Genomic DNA, 15,586 nt, shown 5'->3' on the forward strand with positions numbered 1-15,586 from the left:
TTTAGCTCCCATATCCAGAATCACAGTCCTTTGAGGAAAGCCAAGGCAGGAACTCAAACAAGGTGGGAGTCTGGAGGCAGGAGCCGATGCAGAGGCCATGGAGGGGTGCTGCTTACTAGCTTACTCCTCATGACTTGCTCAGCCTGCTTTCTTGAAGGACCCAGGATCACCCTCCCTGGAGTGGTTCCACTCAGAATGGGCTGGGTGCTCCCACATCAATCTCTTAAGAAAATGCCCTACAGCCCAGTTTTATAAAGGCATTTTCACAATTGAGTTTCCCTCCTCTTGGATGACTATAGATTGTGTCAGAGTGAAGTAAAATTAGCCAACACAGGGTGGTGTGGGAGAATTATCGGTATTCTGTCAATCATGTATTTAAATAAAACACTGATTGGCCAGGCAGGAAGTATAGGCTGGTCAACCAGAAAGGAAGTTGGGGCAGGACGATGAGAACAGGAGAAGGCTAGGAAGCAGGAAGCTCCCTCTGCATTCCTGCCCAGATCACCGAAGAAGCAACATGTGAGCTGACAGCTGAAAAAGGTACCAAGCCATATGGCTAACATAGATGAGAATGATGGGTTAATATAAGTCATAGTAGCTAACAAGAAGCCGGAGCTAATGGGCCAATCAGTTCATAATTTTATGGAGTCCTGTGTGTAATTTTCTTTGGGGCTTGCCGGTTGTGGGGTGCTGGGCGGGACAGATACCCCAACAAGTCGGCCTCATGTTACAACAGGGAGTTTGAAACTAATTAAATGTTTAACTTTCTTTTAATTTTTGAGTTTATAGTATAATTACCACACTCTCCCTTCCCTTTCCTCCCTCCAAACCCTCCCATGTACACTGCCTTACTTGCATTCAAATGCAGGGCCAATTTTCATTCATAGCTATTATATGCGTATGAATCTTTGTGTGTATATATTGCCTGTTTAGTCCATATGTGTCACTTGTAAGTATGCTTTCAAGGCTGACCACTTGGCACTGGACAGCCAATGGCTGTACTCTTCGCTGGGGAAGACCACCTCTCCCACCTTCCTCTATAGCTGCCTAGGGTGGAGACCTCATGGGCTTTGCCCTGTCCCCTTTGGTACGCCCATTGGTGTTGCCCTCATTCAGCTCACGTTTCTGCAGTCATGTTGGTGAGACATTATGGGTGTAGCTTCTGCCATTCTTAGGAGACTCCATCCCACAGCAAACTCCCTGGTCCTCTGGCTCCGTCCTACAGTCTTTCCGCTCCCTCTGATCCTTAGGTGTGGGAGTGTTTTGTAGATGTAGGCACTGGGCTGGGATCCACCACTCTGCATTTTGATTGTTGTGGTTTTCTGTAGTGATCTCTGTCTCGTGCAAAGAGAAGTTTCTTTGATGAGAGGTGAGGACCACACTTGTCTGTGGGTATCGTGTTTATTGGGTGCTGTCAGGAATTATGCTGATTCAGAGGAGAGGCTAAAGATTCTCCCCAATAACTGTGATTTTACAAGCACCAAGTAGTTAGGTTTCCAGTATCAGACATGGTTTCTCTCTTGTTCAGTGAGTCTTAAGTCCAATTAGAGAACTGTTGGCAACTGTCAAGGAAAGCACAAAAATAATTAATTAAAAACAGTTTTTGGGATTTTATGACACACAAACTCTAGTGTGAGGGGTGGACATTGGATTCTATCACAAATACCGTATGACAGATGGGCACAGGACTGTTATACACAGATGATGATGTGAGGGATAGACACAGGAATGCCACATACAGACCCTGGGAGGGATGCACACAGGCTCTATCACACACAGATCCTGGGAGGGATGTACATGGTGCTCTATCACACACAGACCCTGGGAGGGATGCACACGGGACTCTATCACACACAGACCCTGGGAGGGATGCACACGGGACTCTATCACACACAGACCCTGGGAGGGATGCACATGGGACTCTATCACACACAGACCCTGGGAGGGATGCACACGGGGCTCTATCACACGCAGACCCTGGGAGGGATGCACACGGGGCTCTATCACACACAGACCCTGTGAGGGATTCACACGGGGCTCTATCACACGCAGACCCTGGGAGGGATGCACACGGGGCTCTATCACACACAGACACTGTGAAGCATGGACACAGTACTTTGCGTCTGTGTATAGATCCTGGTATGAGGGACCAGGCCTTGCACACGTCCCTCCTCAGGAGTATGGGTTGCTGACAGTTGTCATTTTGTACTTGGTGTCCCCAATGAGACCTATCATGTCAACATTCCCTTCTCTTGTTAACTGCCCAGATTTTGTGGCCCAAGTGCCCCAAAACTCCAACTCTGGAATATGAACAAATGCCAACTTGGCAAGTGGAACCGTGGTCAGTGTCTTCCTTAGCTAACCCACTGAGTGCTGTCTCTTTGGGTCTCAGTTGGAGCCTCTCTCTCTCTCTCTCTCTCTCTCTCTCTCTCTCTCTCTCTCTCCCATGATCTTTCGCAAGGATCTCTGTCCAAGTGAGACTCTCCTTTCTTTTTCTTCCCTCGGTTCTCTGGGAAGCGTTCTATCTTGGAGCCACCCCCTTCTATCCATTTTCCCAAAGAGCCCTCTTCCGCCCAGACCTCAGGCCTGAGTCTGAGTGAGGCTCATTAGTGAAGCCAGCTTCCCTCTCCACACAGACTGATGGCTCCTTCCTGGACTCCAGGGTCAATGAACTTTGGGGAATCTCTTGACACTGTGTCCCTTCAGACTTCTCCAGTCGTGAGGCCAGCAGGTCAAGGAGTCCCATCATCAGAGGGAGGGAGCTGCTTTTGACTTGTGACAGAGCATTCCTGGTAGACACAGTGCCGAGACAGGGTCTGCTGCAGCCAAGTCCCTTGCATCCCTGGGCCCCTCAGAATTCCAGCGGCAGACAAGGCAGACCCCTCAGCTCTGATGACTCCGAGCAGGGCCTTCCAAGGGTCAGATGTTACTGTTGTGTGCAAGGGCTCATGGCTGGCCTTGGATGGGGATCAGAAGCAGCCACAGAAGGGATACAGAGGAGGAAGACTAGCGGGGCTTCGGCGAGAACTATCTCTCTTACAATGACCTTGCTTGACAGATCACACACTGGGGACAACCAGGCAGAGATACAGACTCTTGAGGAGGGAAGTGTGCATAGCTCAAGACTCCCTAATCACCTGCTCTGGGATCTGTGCATGAGGCAGAGATCTGGGTACATCTTCACAGGGTCTCTGTGTGACAAAGTCCTGTGTCTATCCATCCCTCACACCAGGATCTATAAAGACCCATAATCTTTTTTTAAAAAAAAAAACTTTAAAACCCTAATCATCACTCCTCAACAAGTCATAATTCAGTCTATTGTCCCATCATATTCATTGGCAGCATTAGTAACCAGGTAAAAACACAAAAGCAAAAGCAAAGACAAATTCCTTCCTAAAATCAAAAACCTTAAAGCAAACTTCAGTGCCAATTAAGACAGCCAATAGCTTAATAGCTGCGTCTCAATAAACACAAGGTCATGATTATACACTCGGAATAAGCCACAATGTCCTGGGAATGTTACGGTGTCTGTCTGTCATGATAACTTACCCTAGGAGAGTTTAAAGCAGGCCATGAGCTCATTGACCCCCCCTCTCCCACAATCCTCACACCTTCTAGTTTGGGGTGCTCACTGCGCAGCCTCCTGCAGCCACCACCTGAGCAGAGCCCTCCGCATGAGCCTTCCAGGGCTGTGTTTTATTTTCCTGCCAGGGAGTGGCTCACTCACTCTTTTTGCTCTTCATATCTCTTCCTCCCTGGAAAGAAGACTCGATGCCTGGAGGTGTATCAGCCACGTGGTAACAATGAGGGTAAATGTCACTTCTAAATGAGGTGCAATAGTGTGATGTTTGAATACAAAATGGGTCTTGCAGGCTCATATGTTAGTCCCAACTGGCAGTATTGTTTCAGAAAGCGCTGGAAACTTCAGGACGTCGAGCTGAGCCAGAGAAGTGGGTCACTGAGGTATGCTTTAGAAGCCAATACTTGGCCCACAATTCCTCCATCACTCTGGCCACCATCACACGGGCTGTTGCCCTTCACCCTTCCACCATAACAGATGGAATCCTCTGATTCCCTGAGCCAGAATAGATCTTTCCTCTCTTATTTCTCTCGAATATTTTCCAAAGCAATGAAGATTCTAACACAGAAACTCCGTGCCAGCGAAATGGTTTGTTCCTGTGATTAAACCTCACCATGTGGTTCTTAAGCCTTTGGCTTGTGGGAGGAATGTGGAAACATTTGGAGAAGCAGGCTGGAGAAGGCTTAGAGTGCTGTCAGCAATGCCTGTGGGTGATTCTGGTGGCGCTCGGAAGATCAGAATGCCAAGGGGTGTGCACAGTGAAGGCTGTGCTTGGGTCTCAGGTGGGAGCAGTAACTCTGCTGTGCATGTCATATCTAGAAGGAAACGTGTCTCCCTCTTGTCCGTCTACTGAGACACAGCTAGCAGAAATACAGATTCTTGCAAGTAGAAGACTTGAGACAGGGTTCTGCTGTGGAGTCCAGGCTGGCCTTGAACTCCTTCCTCAAAATCCTCCTCTCTTAGCCTCCCAGAGGGCTGGGATTGCAGGCCTGAGCTATCATGGGTGGGATTCAGTGGCTGCTTTCAGTCAATTTAGTAGAGAGAACCGAGAGAAAAGAGAAGACCAGAAAGCGGAGGCTGGAGTCATGGCTTGGCAGTTAAGAACATACACGGTTCTTCTATAGGACCGAAGTTAGGTTCCCAGCACCCACAGCAGGTAGCTCACCTACTACCCGTAAATTCAGCTCTAGGGGATGCAAACTCTCTTCTGGCTTCCATGAGTATCTGCACTCAAATACATGTGCCTATTCACATGTACACACACGTGAATGCTCACACATAATTTTTTTAAAAAATATACATCTTTTTTTAAAAAAGAACAAAAAATTTGAAAATCATCCATTTTGGCAAGAAACTGAGTACATTTAAAATCGAGGTCAAGGAAGATGATGCTGTGAAGGAGATTTGTACCTTAAAATAAGCCAAGTACTTCTGCATTAGGACAATGGGAAAGATGTCCTGACCATCTCATGGATTGGCCAGACTCCATCCAGCTCTGGTTCAAGGGGACAAAGTTTCAGCTGATAGGGAAGACTTTGAGAAGAGGGCTCCAACGTACCTGCTCACACAGGACTGCCTAGAGAAATATTTCCTTGCCTTCAGCCATCTACGTACCCAGAAGCCACTGCAGTTGTACCTAGTGCTCCCCAACCGCCAGTCAAGCTGTCAGCAGGCCTTGGCATCACCCACAAGATGCTGGTTTTGCAGGCATGCAGAATTCAAAAGCTGTGAGGTCACAGTGGTGTCCCCCCAGACTTCAAAAGAAGGCCCAAGGAGCCGAGTGATCGGTCACAGGGTCTGAAGGCCTGCAGCATCCCCAGAGCAGATGTGTGCAGCCAAAGACTCAGTAGAAATCCCACAGGGACCCCGGACGTTCCAGGAATGTCAAATATTGAGGAAAGCTGACAGCGATGAGCAGATCCAGCCAATGTAAGAGTCCATGTAGACTGCATCAGGCAGGGCCATAGCAGTGGGTCAGCTGCAACCCTTAAGAGAGGACATGGCAGGGTATGGCTCAGATCCAATCTTTGTTTCTCCTTCTGGGTTTCAGTCCTATATCATTACCGCTGGTTTTGGAATGGAAATGTTTACTCTCTGCTCTACATTTGGGGGCTATGTGTACCCTGCTTTCGTTTCTACAGGAGCTCACAGCTAAAAAGCTTGCTTTGAGTCTTAGAAGAAATTTTAGACTTGTTAGAATTTTTAAGACCTAAAAGGCTCTTGCAGATAGACTAAATTCATTTTACCTTATGAGATGGCATTGACCTTGGGAACCAGAGGCAGAATGTTGGAGTTTGACTATGAAGTGTCTCCCACAGAATCGTATGCTACCCAGCTGGTAGCACTATCTGAGGAGGTGGTAGAAAATGCAGGAGGTGGGATTTGGCTAGAGGAAGTAGGAGAGAGGAGGCAGGAATTTAAAGGTCGTACCTGCTCCTTACTTGCTTCTGCCATGAGGTGAGATTTTCTGCCCCGAATGGATGAAACCAGGAACCCAGGAACCAAAACATATCTTCCTTCCTGATGTTGTTTCAGAGATGACTGTCTTAGTGTTTTTATTGTTATGAAGAGACACCATGACCATGACAACTCTTTTGTTTTGTTTTGATTTGTTGTTGTTTCGTTTTGTTTTCCAGACAGGATTTCTATATGTAACTGGCTGTCCTGGAACTCACTCTGTAGACCAGACTGGCCTCAGACTCAGAGATCTGCCTAACTCTGCTTCCCGAGTGCTAGGATTAAAGCATATGTCACCACCACCACCACCCAGCTATGACAACTCTTATAAAGGAAAATCTTTACTTGGGGTGGCTCACTTACAGTTCAGAGGTTCAGTCCATTATCATAGGAGGGAGCATAGCAGCATGCAGGCATACATGGTCCTGGAGAACTAGCTGAGAGTCCTACATCTTACAGAAAGGCGACAGAAAGCTGACTGAGACGCTGGGTGGTATCCTGAGCATAGGGAACCTCAAAGTCATCCCCACAGTGACACACTTCCTCCAACAAGGCCATAACCATTCCAACAAAGCCACATCTCCTAACAGTGTCGCTCCTTATGAAATTATGGGGGCCAGTTACATTCAAACTACCACAGTGACAAAGGAAAATCAGATGGACACAAGCAATAAGACAGAAAGGGTGGGGTCCTTGAGCACAGGCAACCTCAGTCCACATTAGTGTTTGACTTGTGCGCATATGTGTATTTAAGTGTACTTAAATAGCATAATAAAATTTACATCGTTACATCTTAAGTATTATAGATTTAAAATACTTAAATTTTGTCTTATTTCATAGACAGAAGATAAACATATTCTTCCTTGTAAAAATCATTGTTTATCTCTCTGTTACATGCAATCAAATTCAGGCCCCATTCAGATCCTAGACCCAAGAATAAATCAGCAAAAACTGAGTAACTATGACGATGATGAGGGCGGGAACTGCTGGATGAGCTTGGGGATTGAGTGCATGTTCTTGAATGGTCACCATGACTACAACTCTGTAGGACAGCCAAGCATTGGGACTTGGTGATCCTGAAGAAGGGCTACTGTGCCTAGAAAAACCAGCTCAAGAAGCCTGAACTTTCCCTGGCTACTCCATGTGCACAACCCATGCCTGAAACACTTTGTAGTTCCCTAGCATACCTTTGGGCATGCACACCACACCTGGATATAACCCAACACCTGGGTGTTTTCCCACCTGTGCAGTAGCCCGGCAGGATCCGGAGCATCTCCCCACAGACACACCTACAGACTCCATCCCTGGACCCAATCCTGCTTCATCCCAAAGAGCCATGCCTGATATTTCTGAGTGGAGAGCTACCTTTAGCCCCCTACCACCCAGGCCTCTGAACCAAAGAATCCCTCATTCAAGTTCACAAATGTCCTGGGATCACAGAGGCCAAAGACATGGTACTGTCTCCAGCAAATAGATGTGTAGAAGAACAAATGGGAGGTCAAGATGGACAAACAGATGAATATGCAGACAGACAGACAGACATATAGCAACATTAGCAAGCCACGTGAACAGCAAAGGACAAGCTGAGCGGAAGCCCTGGGATAGCCATGAGTCTCTGTGTCATTTCTGAACTCACATGCCAGGTGTCCAGATGGAAGGTCTGCGGGGCCATCAACATCACAAGGTTGTCTTCCTTCCCTTACGGAGGTCTGAGTAATATTGCTTCCTTTCCCCAGTCTGGTGTGTTCAGTGTTCCTCAGATCTGGTCATCTCGATTTGATTTCCTGTGGTCCCAATTGACTTGGGTATATTTAGAACAAACTTGTAGGCAGCACCCTTTCTACTTTTGAAATAAGTTGTCGGTATGTGCCTCGCGGCCGGTGCAGGAGAGACGATGTTGTCAAGGGTCGCCCGTGATGCAGAGTCATTCTGCCTTTGTGTTTGCACTTAAAATTGAGTCGAGTGCTGCTTCTAAAATGGAGTCTCTCCAGGCAAGGCACAGCTTGAAATGCCACTGTCTTAAGAGACATAAATTACAGTCTGGTATGAACACCAGTCTAAAGCAATGGTTCCCTCAAAAACTGGCTGGAGAATGAGGCCCATTTCACCTGTCACAGGTATGAGGGCTGAGTTTCCTGGGTAGGACCTCATCAACGGTGATATAACTGCCCCTGTGTTTTATTTATGAAGCAATGGATTCAGAGAGGCCAAATAACTTGGTGAAGGACACACAGCTAGGACTTTAAGAGATCTGGGTTGTTGGCCTCCGTGAAGTTGCCAGTCCCCAAAGGCTTGACCTCCAGCTACCAATGTAGGCTGTTAATATATATATATATATATATATATATATATATATATATATATATATATATTACATCCAGAATACAAAGAAATGGGAAAAAAATTACAGGCTCCATTCATGCTGTGTAGCCAGGAAGGGTTAGCCCCAGGTAGCAGGACTACCTCTCACCTGGGATTATCAAATTCTGTCAGCAGTGATCTGAGAGATGGCTGAGGGAGAGTGGCAAGCCTGGGCTGGTGGAGAAAGTGAGGCATGGTGAAAGGGTGACTAGCAGGTTTCAAGATTAGGGTCATGAGAGTCTAGTAGTATGTCTCCCCGGTGCACTATGCTGTCAGAGCAGTCCCTGAGCCCAGACCTGCAGATGCCCTTAGGGCATCTTGTGGCTCTCATGGTGTGATGGTTAGGATTTTTTAATTCATGTATTTGTTCTTTTTTATGAGACAAGGTTTCACTATGTAGCCCTGGGTGGACTGGAATTCACTATGCAGACAAGCCTGGCCTCACCTTCATAAGAATCTTTCTACCTCTGCCTATCAAGTTCTGGAATTAAGGTATAGAGTTTTAACTGTCAATGGCAAACAGTCAAGAATCACTTTGGAAAGGAATCTCATTGAGGAATTATCTGGATTGGAGTAGCCTGTAGACATGATATAAGAGATTGTCTGAGTTAGCCTAAGCTGGGAAGTCCACCCACCCTGAATGTGGGTAGTGCCGTTTTATGAGCTTGACTTACTGATTGAATAGGAGACAGTAAACTGAGCCCTGACATACATGCTCTCTACTCTTGATGGCCAATGTCCTTGCTCCTCCAAGTCCCTGCAGTTATGACTTCCCAGCAACAATGAACTGCAGTGATTAACTGCAGTGATGGACTACAAGGATGGACTACAAGGATGGACTACAGTGATGGACTACAAGGATGGATTGTAGTTATGGACTGCAGTAATGGACTACAAGGATGGACTGCAGTGATGGACTGCAGTGATGGACTACAAGGATGGACGGCAGTGATGGACTACAAGGATGGACAGCAGTGATGGACTACAAGGATGGACTGCAGTGATGGACTGCAGTGATGGACTACAGTGATGGACTGCAGTGATGGACTACAAGGATGGACTGCAGTGATGGACGGCAGTGATGGACTACAAGGATGGACTGCAGTGATGGACTACACGGATGGACTGCAGTGATGGACAAGGATGAACGGCAGTGATGGACTGCAGTGATGGACTACAAGCATGGACTGCAAAAAAAAGAATTATGGGAAAAACAAAACCACAAACTCCTTCTCCTCAAAGCGTCTTTGGTTTGGGTATTTTATCAGAGCAACAGAAAAGAGACCAAGGACATGTTGACAGCCACCAGCTCACATCCTTGTGTTTCCCCATCCTCTCCTGGTTCAGAAGGCTCAGTCCATGGCAGCAACGAGAAAGGCATGGAGGATTGGCTCCACAGCGGAAGGAGCACGTGGTGAGCTTGTTCACACCATAGTCATCGATCAGAAAGCAGGGAAGATAGGCCAGAACCAGAAGTGGATCTGACCTCCAAAGGCCCCCCCCCCACACACACACACTTATTTCTGCTAGCCAGGCCCCACACCCTAAAGCCTTTCCAGACTTCCAAATAGTATCATAGGATGGGGATCAAGTGTTCAAAACGTGAGCCTGAGGAGACATTCCACATTCAAACCACAGCAAGATGGAGCCCACCAACACCCTGCTACTCAGTGAAACCTCACACGAAATGAAATGGTTCGCACCATTCCTTTGTAAAATATGTTAATAGGCAAGACTGGCTTTGTGGTGGACGCTGGGATGGGAGAAACTTCCCGAGGAACGTGAGGGAAGCCTCTAGGAAACTGGAAATATCTGTGCCTCTGCCTGGGCGCAGGACCCCTGGAGGTTTCCCTCCCATGGCCGTCACAAGTGCTGGATGCATTCGCTGTGTCTCTTCCGTATTTGAGACTCCCAGCGAAGCAATGTAAAACTTGAGAGCAATAGCTTTGCACTGAAACCAGGAAAGGCTCAAATCCCCCTTTTGAAATGGAAAGACCGTCAGCATCGTGGTTTTCCTTGTAACTGTAGCATTTGTCTCTGGCCTAGATTAACATCATCCCTAGCAAGCTCAGCAAAGGGACAAATACCGAGAACCACTTCCTCATGCTCTGGTCAGTGCCTGTCTCCTGGCGGAGGGAGGGAGGGAGGGAGGAAATACCTAAATAGCTCAACTTAAGTTCCCAAGCACACAGATTGCTGGCAGCATCAGTAGCAAAGACCTACCCTGGGTATGTGTCCATTAGACTGATGTGGGTGGCTTCCAGCTTGTATGGGCACTGGCCCCTGTGCTATCGAATGGATGGGACCTGCAGCATGCCTAGCTACAGCCCTGCCTGTCACAGGTCCCCTGTGCCTTCAGGCAAGCACGGAGGAGCATTCTCTGCAGGCTTCCTGCTGGCCCAATTACGGGAGTGAATTGGCAAGATGACAACACCATTATTGAAAACCAATGAAATATGATTTGGGCTTGGCTGCAGAACAGTGACGGAAAGCCTGCTGTGACATGCCATTGGAAGGGAAGTTCTAATCCAAGCAAAGTACTTTAGGTTCACAATGGGGGATGTTCTGGCTAGGTGTCCTTGAGCAGATTTGGGGTCCATCCCCCTTGAGCTCTGAGACTTGCTCAAAGCCAGAGAATTGGAACAATGGACAGAAAGACCTCATTGTATTCCTATAAAGCAGTCTGGTAGGAAACTCACTGAATAGTCCAGTAAGTCTGTGACAAGGGCATCATGGTGTCTCTGAACAGCCAGTGCTCACAGACACATGGTACCTGCCTGCAGAATATCAGCACCCTAGGGACACTCTGCTACAGGGACCAGTGACATGGCACATTGGTCATTGGTTCAGATGGGCCTCCCTAGCTCAGCAAGGCCTTGGAAGGTTGACACTTGGATGCACAGAGCCCATAACAGAGAGTCACACAGGAGAGCCTTTCTCTTTCTCCAGAGCCTCTAGTGGACTATCTGCTCCCACCAGCCAGCCTGCCATCTTGGGCCCTGAGCACCCCCAGTGGCTCAGCATGCCTTAGGACAAGTGCTGCTCATCTCAGCTGAAACTTTGGGGTCCCCCCCGGGAAGCTGAGGAAAAACTTGCTGCTGACTGCTCCCTCCATGGGCCAGGCTTGTCTCGCCTAGGCTTGGAGCAAAGCTGGCATCTCCGGGCAAGCCAAGAGCCAGGATCTTGGAACAGCCTGCATCTGCTGCTCAGGGACGCCAAGTCAAAGGGAAGACAAGCCCTCGGGCTGTGGCAGTCACCCTCCCCCACCCCATGTGACACTCTAGCACCTCAAACAACCCTGAGTTCCCAGACAGTCCCTGCCCCGACACAGCACCTCCCTCTCATCTAGCGTTTTTGTCCCCTCCCAGGGGACACTCTGCTCATTGGTATATTCAGAACCTGCTTGGCTGCCCTAACCCAGGCCAGGGACAAGCTAGAAGCCTACCTGAGGAGGCCGTGACACCTGGTCCACACTCTTCCTGAGGGATGGTCCATAGATCTGGGTGGACCACTGCAGAAAAGGGACCCTTAAGACGCTAGCTCGAGTCACTATACAAACTCCAGCCTGTAGCTCCTGAGCCAAGTGACCAGACTTTATTTTCCTTTTAGGACCAATCAGCTGCAGAATCCAATAATCATATAAACCTTTGTCTATTCATCGAGACGTTTCAATGGAGCCTGAGTGGGCAAAAACAAGTCAGCAATTCCGTAAGAGATGTAGCCTCTGACAGTGTGTCCCCTCTGTGTGGCCTCCTTAGGAAGAACACAGCAAGGTTCTCTGAGATGCGTAAACCTGTATAATTTAGCTAACTTCTTAATTAAGTGATGTGCCATCTCAGCTGTCTCCCCAGCCCCGTTTCCCTTCCATTTCGCTTTCATTCTGTAAGTGGTTTGGTGGCAGACATCCTGAGCAGCAGGCCTGAGGGCCAGTCCAGAGGCAGGCCTTGTGAGGAACTGCTCCCAGGGTTGGTGTGCTGCTGTGGAGTAAGGGGTCCTCCCTCAAGGTCTCGGGTAGAGATAGGTGCACCTGCCTAGCCTGACTGTAGGAGGCCCTCATGAAGATGTGGTGAACTTAGAGGGTGTTCTCTCTGAGCTGATGAGGGCCTATTCTCAGGTCACGGAGGAGGCTGAGAACTGAAGTAAAGTAATGTGGTGGCCAAAGTCCAAAACCTTTCACTTAGCATCTGCTGCCTGTAGCCCTGACCACCACAATAGCTCTTGCAGAACCTGGGATACTGGGAGGTGTGGCCCTGAACACCTGGGTCTCACTTTGGGAGACCAGGGCTTGGGATGGCCCTTGCACCCCATCTCTGTGCCCCTACCCTCTCCTCACACCCTCCGGGCCCTTGCAACCTGGATGAAGGATGTAAGGCAAAGGCCTGGCCTGGGTCCTGCCTCTGGGTTACCTCAGTACAAGCTGGTGTCCTGGAGTGAGCCAGCTATGGTTTCCTAGCCTACATCCTAGGTCCCATGAGCTCTGTGGACTGCTGCCCACTGGTACTACAGGAGGAACAAGACCCTCTCCTGAGAGCTTCCACAGCTGCAGGATAAGCCTAGGCTAAGGACTGAGATTTGCCCTGCTCATCTTCCTCACCAAGTACCCAGAGAGGGAAGAACAGTTCCCATCCGGAACCAGAGAGAAAGACACTCCCTGCCCAGGCTCTTTCCAGATGATTTCCCCATCACATCCTCTGTTGCTACTGCTGCAGCTTCAAACTGGCCCAACAGCCCCAAAGATGTCTATCTGCCCAGCCACTCCTTTCTCTGGGCTCAGAGCCTAACCTACACCAGCAGAGGCCTTCCTGTACCGAAGTAATTGAATGACTAGAACAATAGTTTCACAACATAAAGACTCCAGGTGGGGATTGGGCTAGGTACTGAGTGAGCCCTCGGAGCTGGATGCTGTTTTCCTCATGACCCACGAGCACATAATGAATGAAACGAACCCAGGTTTGTTGCAGAACCGAGGCAGCTTTAAGGTACACAAACTGGGGCCCTCCCGACCGCAAAGAAATGCAGAGGCAAAATATGTGAAGGCAGGTGGGCCGAAAGCTCCCTGGATGATCATAGTTTGCCAAGCCACCACTGAGCCCAGAATCTTCCACGAGAATGGGGCTCTTGGAGCATGGTGACTCCCACACAGCATTCTGTAACCTTGGAAGGATGTCCTGCAGCTCCGGGCCCTAAGCCCAGACGCTCTAAGGGAAATATTGACAGACATTTATTGCTCATGAATATTAATGCCTTTCGGGGGCTGAAAAATATCTTCAGTGAGTGTTTCAAGTGAAAAGACAAGTGCCAGTGGGCGAGGAAACATTCATGACAGATTAAACACAAAAGATCAGCCATGTCCAGAATACATTGCCTACCTCCTGTCACCGCGGAGAAGACAAAAACAGAAGGAAAAGAGGCGAAGTCCAGAATCAGCGACCAGTGTCACGCACAGGAGAGCCCTGTGCAGTGGAGGGTTCTGGACTCAGGGGCATCTTGGCAATCTCCAACGATCCAGGGCAGCTCACCCCTTTTCCCTCCCTTTTCTCTGTGGTCAAAGAGAGCACCGATTCCTCCATGTCCCGCAGCACTGCCTCAGCCCTGGAGCAAAGACAGACTTCATTAATCTGTCAATCACTGCTGTCAGTCCGTCCAGTCACAATGCCGCCATCTCACATAGCCAGAGTCCCACCTGTATTACCTCACCAAACAAGGTCCCACGCACCTTACCACACTTGTAATGCAAGAGGATCAGATCCAGAAAGACACCCCGTCTGCTGGGGACCGGCAAAACACTAATGAGATCACTGGGAGCTGCAGTCCCCCCGTGTCTGAGCTGACAGACTCAGAGAGAGTGGGTAGGTGTTCCCGGAGGCCCATGCTGAGCAGCTCAGAGACAGCAGGAGGACATCTGTCCATGTTAGTCATGTATCAGCCCGTGGGTCTACAGGTTCTGTGTGTTTACCCAATGCGTGCTGCTTGCCCGTGGTACACAGACACAGCTAGTCATAAAACCCCAACCTCGAGAGTTGACAGCAAGGGGTGACTGCTCAAAACAAGTAGATCATGACAGTCAGCTCTGTCAGTACGCAGAGACAAGCTTCAATCTGTCTGTCATGCCATGGGCACTGGCGGGGGTGGTAGTGAATGAATTAGTTCTATTCTGATATACGTAGGACTCCAAACATTATTACTGAGGGGACCAACACCCCCTTGTAAAACTAAGGTCTGTTTTATATGCATACATGTGTAAACATACATCCATGCTCCCAAACACTCCTTCATTGTTAATGGTGCCTGGAAGGGCACAACTCTATAGTGTTACCATGTATGTTTAGGCTTTCTGAGTCCTCAACCAGTGCACGACCTGGACCACTGACCCTATTACATATTCCGGTACCCATGACCCTTGCCTCTCTTTCCCTCTTTATCCTTTTTCTCTCTCCCTTCCCTTTCTCATTTTCTGAGTGTCCCCATGGGCAGAACCCTGACCACACCCTAAGGGCACTGAAACAAATAGGCCCAGACCCCAAAGGCCCCAGGTTAGTGCGCTGATCTCACCCCTCAACCATGAAGCTGGCTTGGGAAAGGAGTGTTTTCAACACCAGCCTCCAGGACAAGGCATTCCGCAGAGGACCAACAGACCGCTAGGCAGGATGCTGGTGGTAGCAGGCATCACTGGGCACCAGAATTGGGACAGGGCTCCAGGACCAGCCAACACTACTTTTGCCATTCTTGGCTTTTAACCCCACTACGATAGTCTGTCATTTGACCAACCTGGAGGAAGGAAGTCGCTAACTTCTGGTGGAGACTGTGTGTGACAGTGCCCGGTGTTTAGTCCTGCTTGATCCCCAGCTGTAGCTGAAGATACTAGCCTTTGCCCTGAGGGCAGTTCAGGAGGAAAGGCCACTGGCTCCTGAAGCTGTACCTTGCATAAGTAAGTGCTTTATCAAACTGACTCTGGGACTTCCGGATCCGGTGACGTCACACTCAGTAGCAGGGTTTACAGGCAGAAGGAAATTAGGGCAGTCACAACCGGCGACCATCTAACCTGCCAGGCCCAGTCTTCACCAAGCAGCCTCTGCCCAGCCGTGGAGCTGTACTGCGGTGCTAGTGACCCTGGGAAGGAGACTCCTGTCCAGGTTGCCCTGCCCTTTGGCTTGCAGAGCCAGCACTGAGGGACACAGAGAACTCTTA

At 49.0% G+C, this 15,586-nt stretch overlaps 1 long non-coding RNA gene across 1 annotated transcript; it reads right to left on the minus strand.

Moving 5' to 3' along the window:
• Positions 1–14,389, minus strand: LOC125405318 (uncharacterized). The gene is made up of 3 exons (XR_007233539.3): positions 14,115–14,389; positions 13,768–13,990; positions 1–1,562 (listed from the first exon to the last, which is right to left on the minus strand). It is a non-coding gene; the product is annotated as an uncharacterized LOC125405318 (long non-coding RNA).
• Between the last annotated feature and the right edge of the window lie 1,197 nt (positions 14,390–15,586).

The sequence above is a fragment of the Myodes glareolus genome, chromosome 1 (genome assembly GCF_982192425.1).
Source record: "Myodes glareolus chromosome 1, mMyoGla1.1, whole genome shotgun sequence".
NCBI lineage: Eukaryota > Metazoa > Chordata > Mammalia > Rodentia > Cricetidae > Myodes > Myodes glareolus.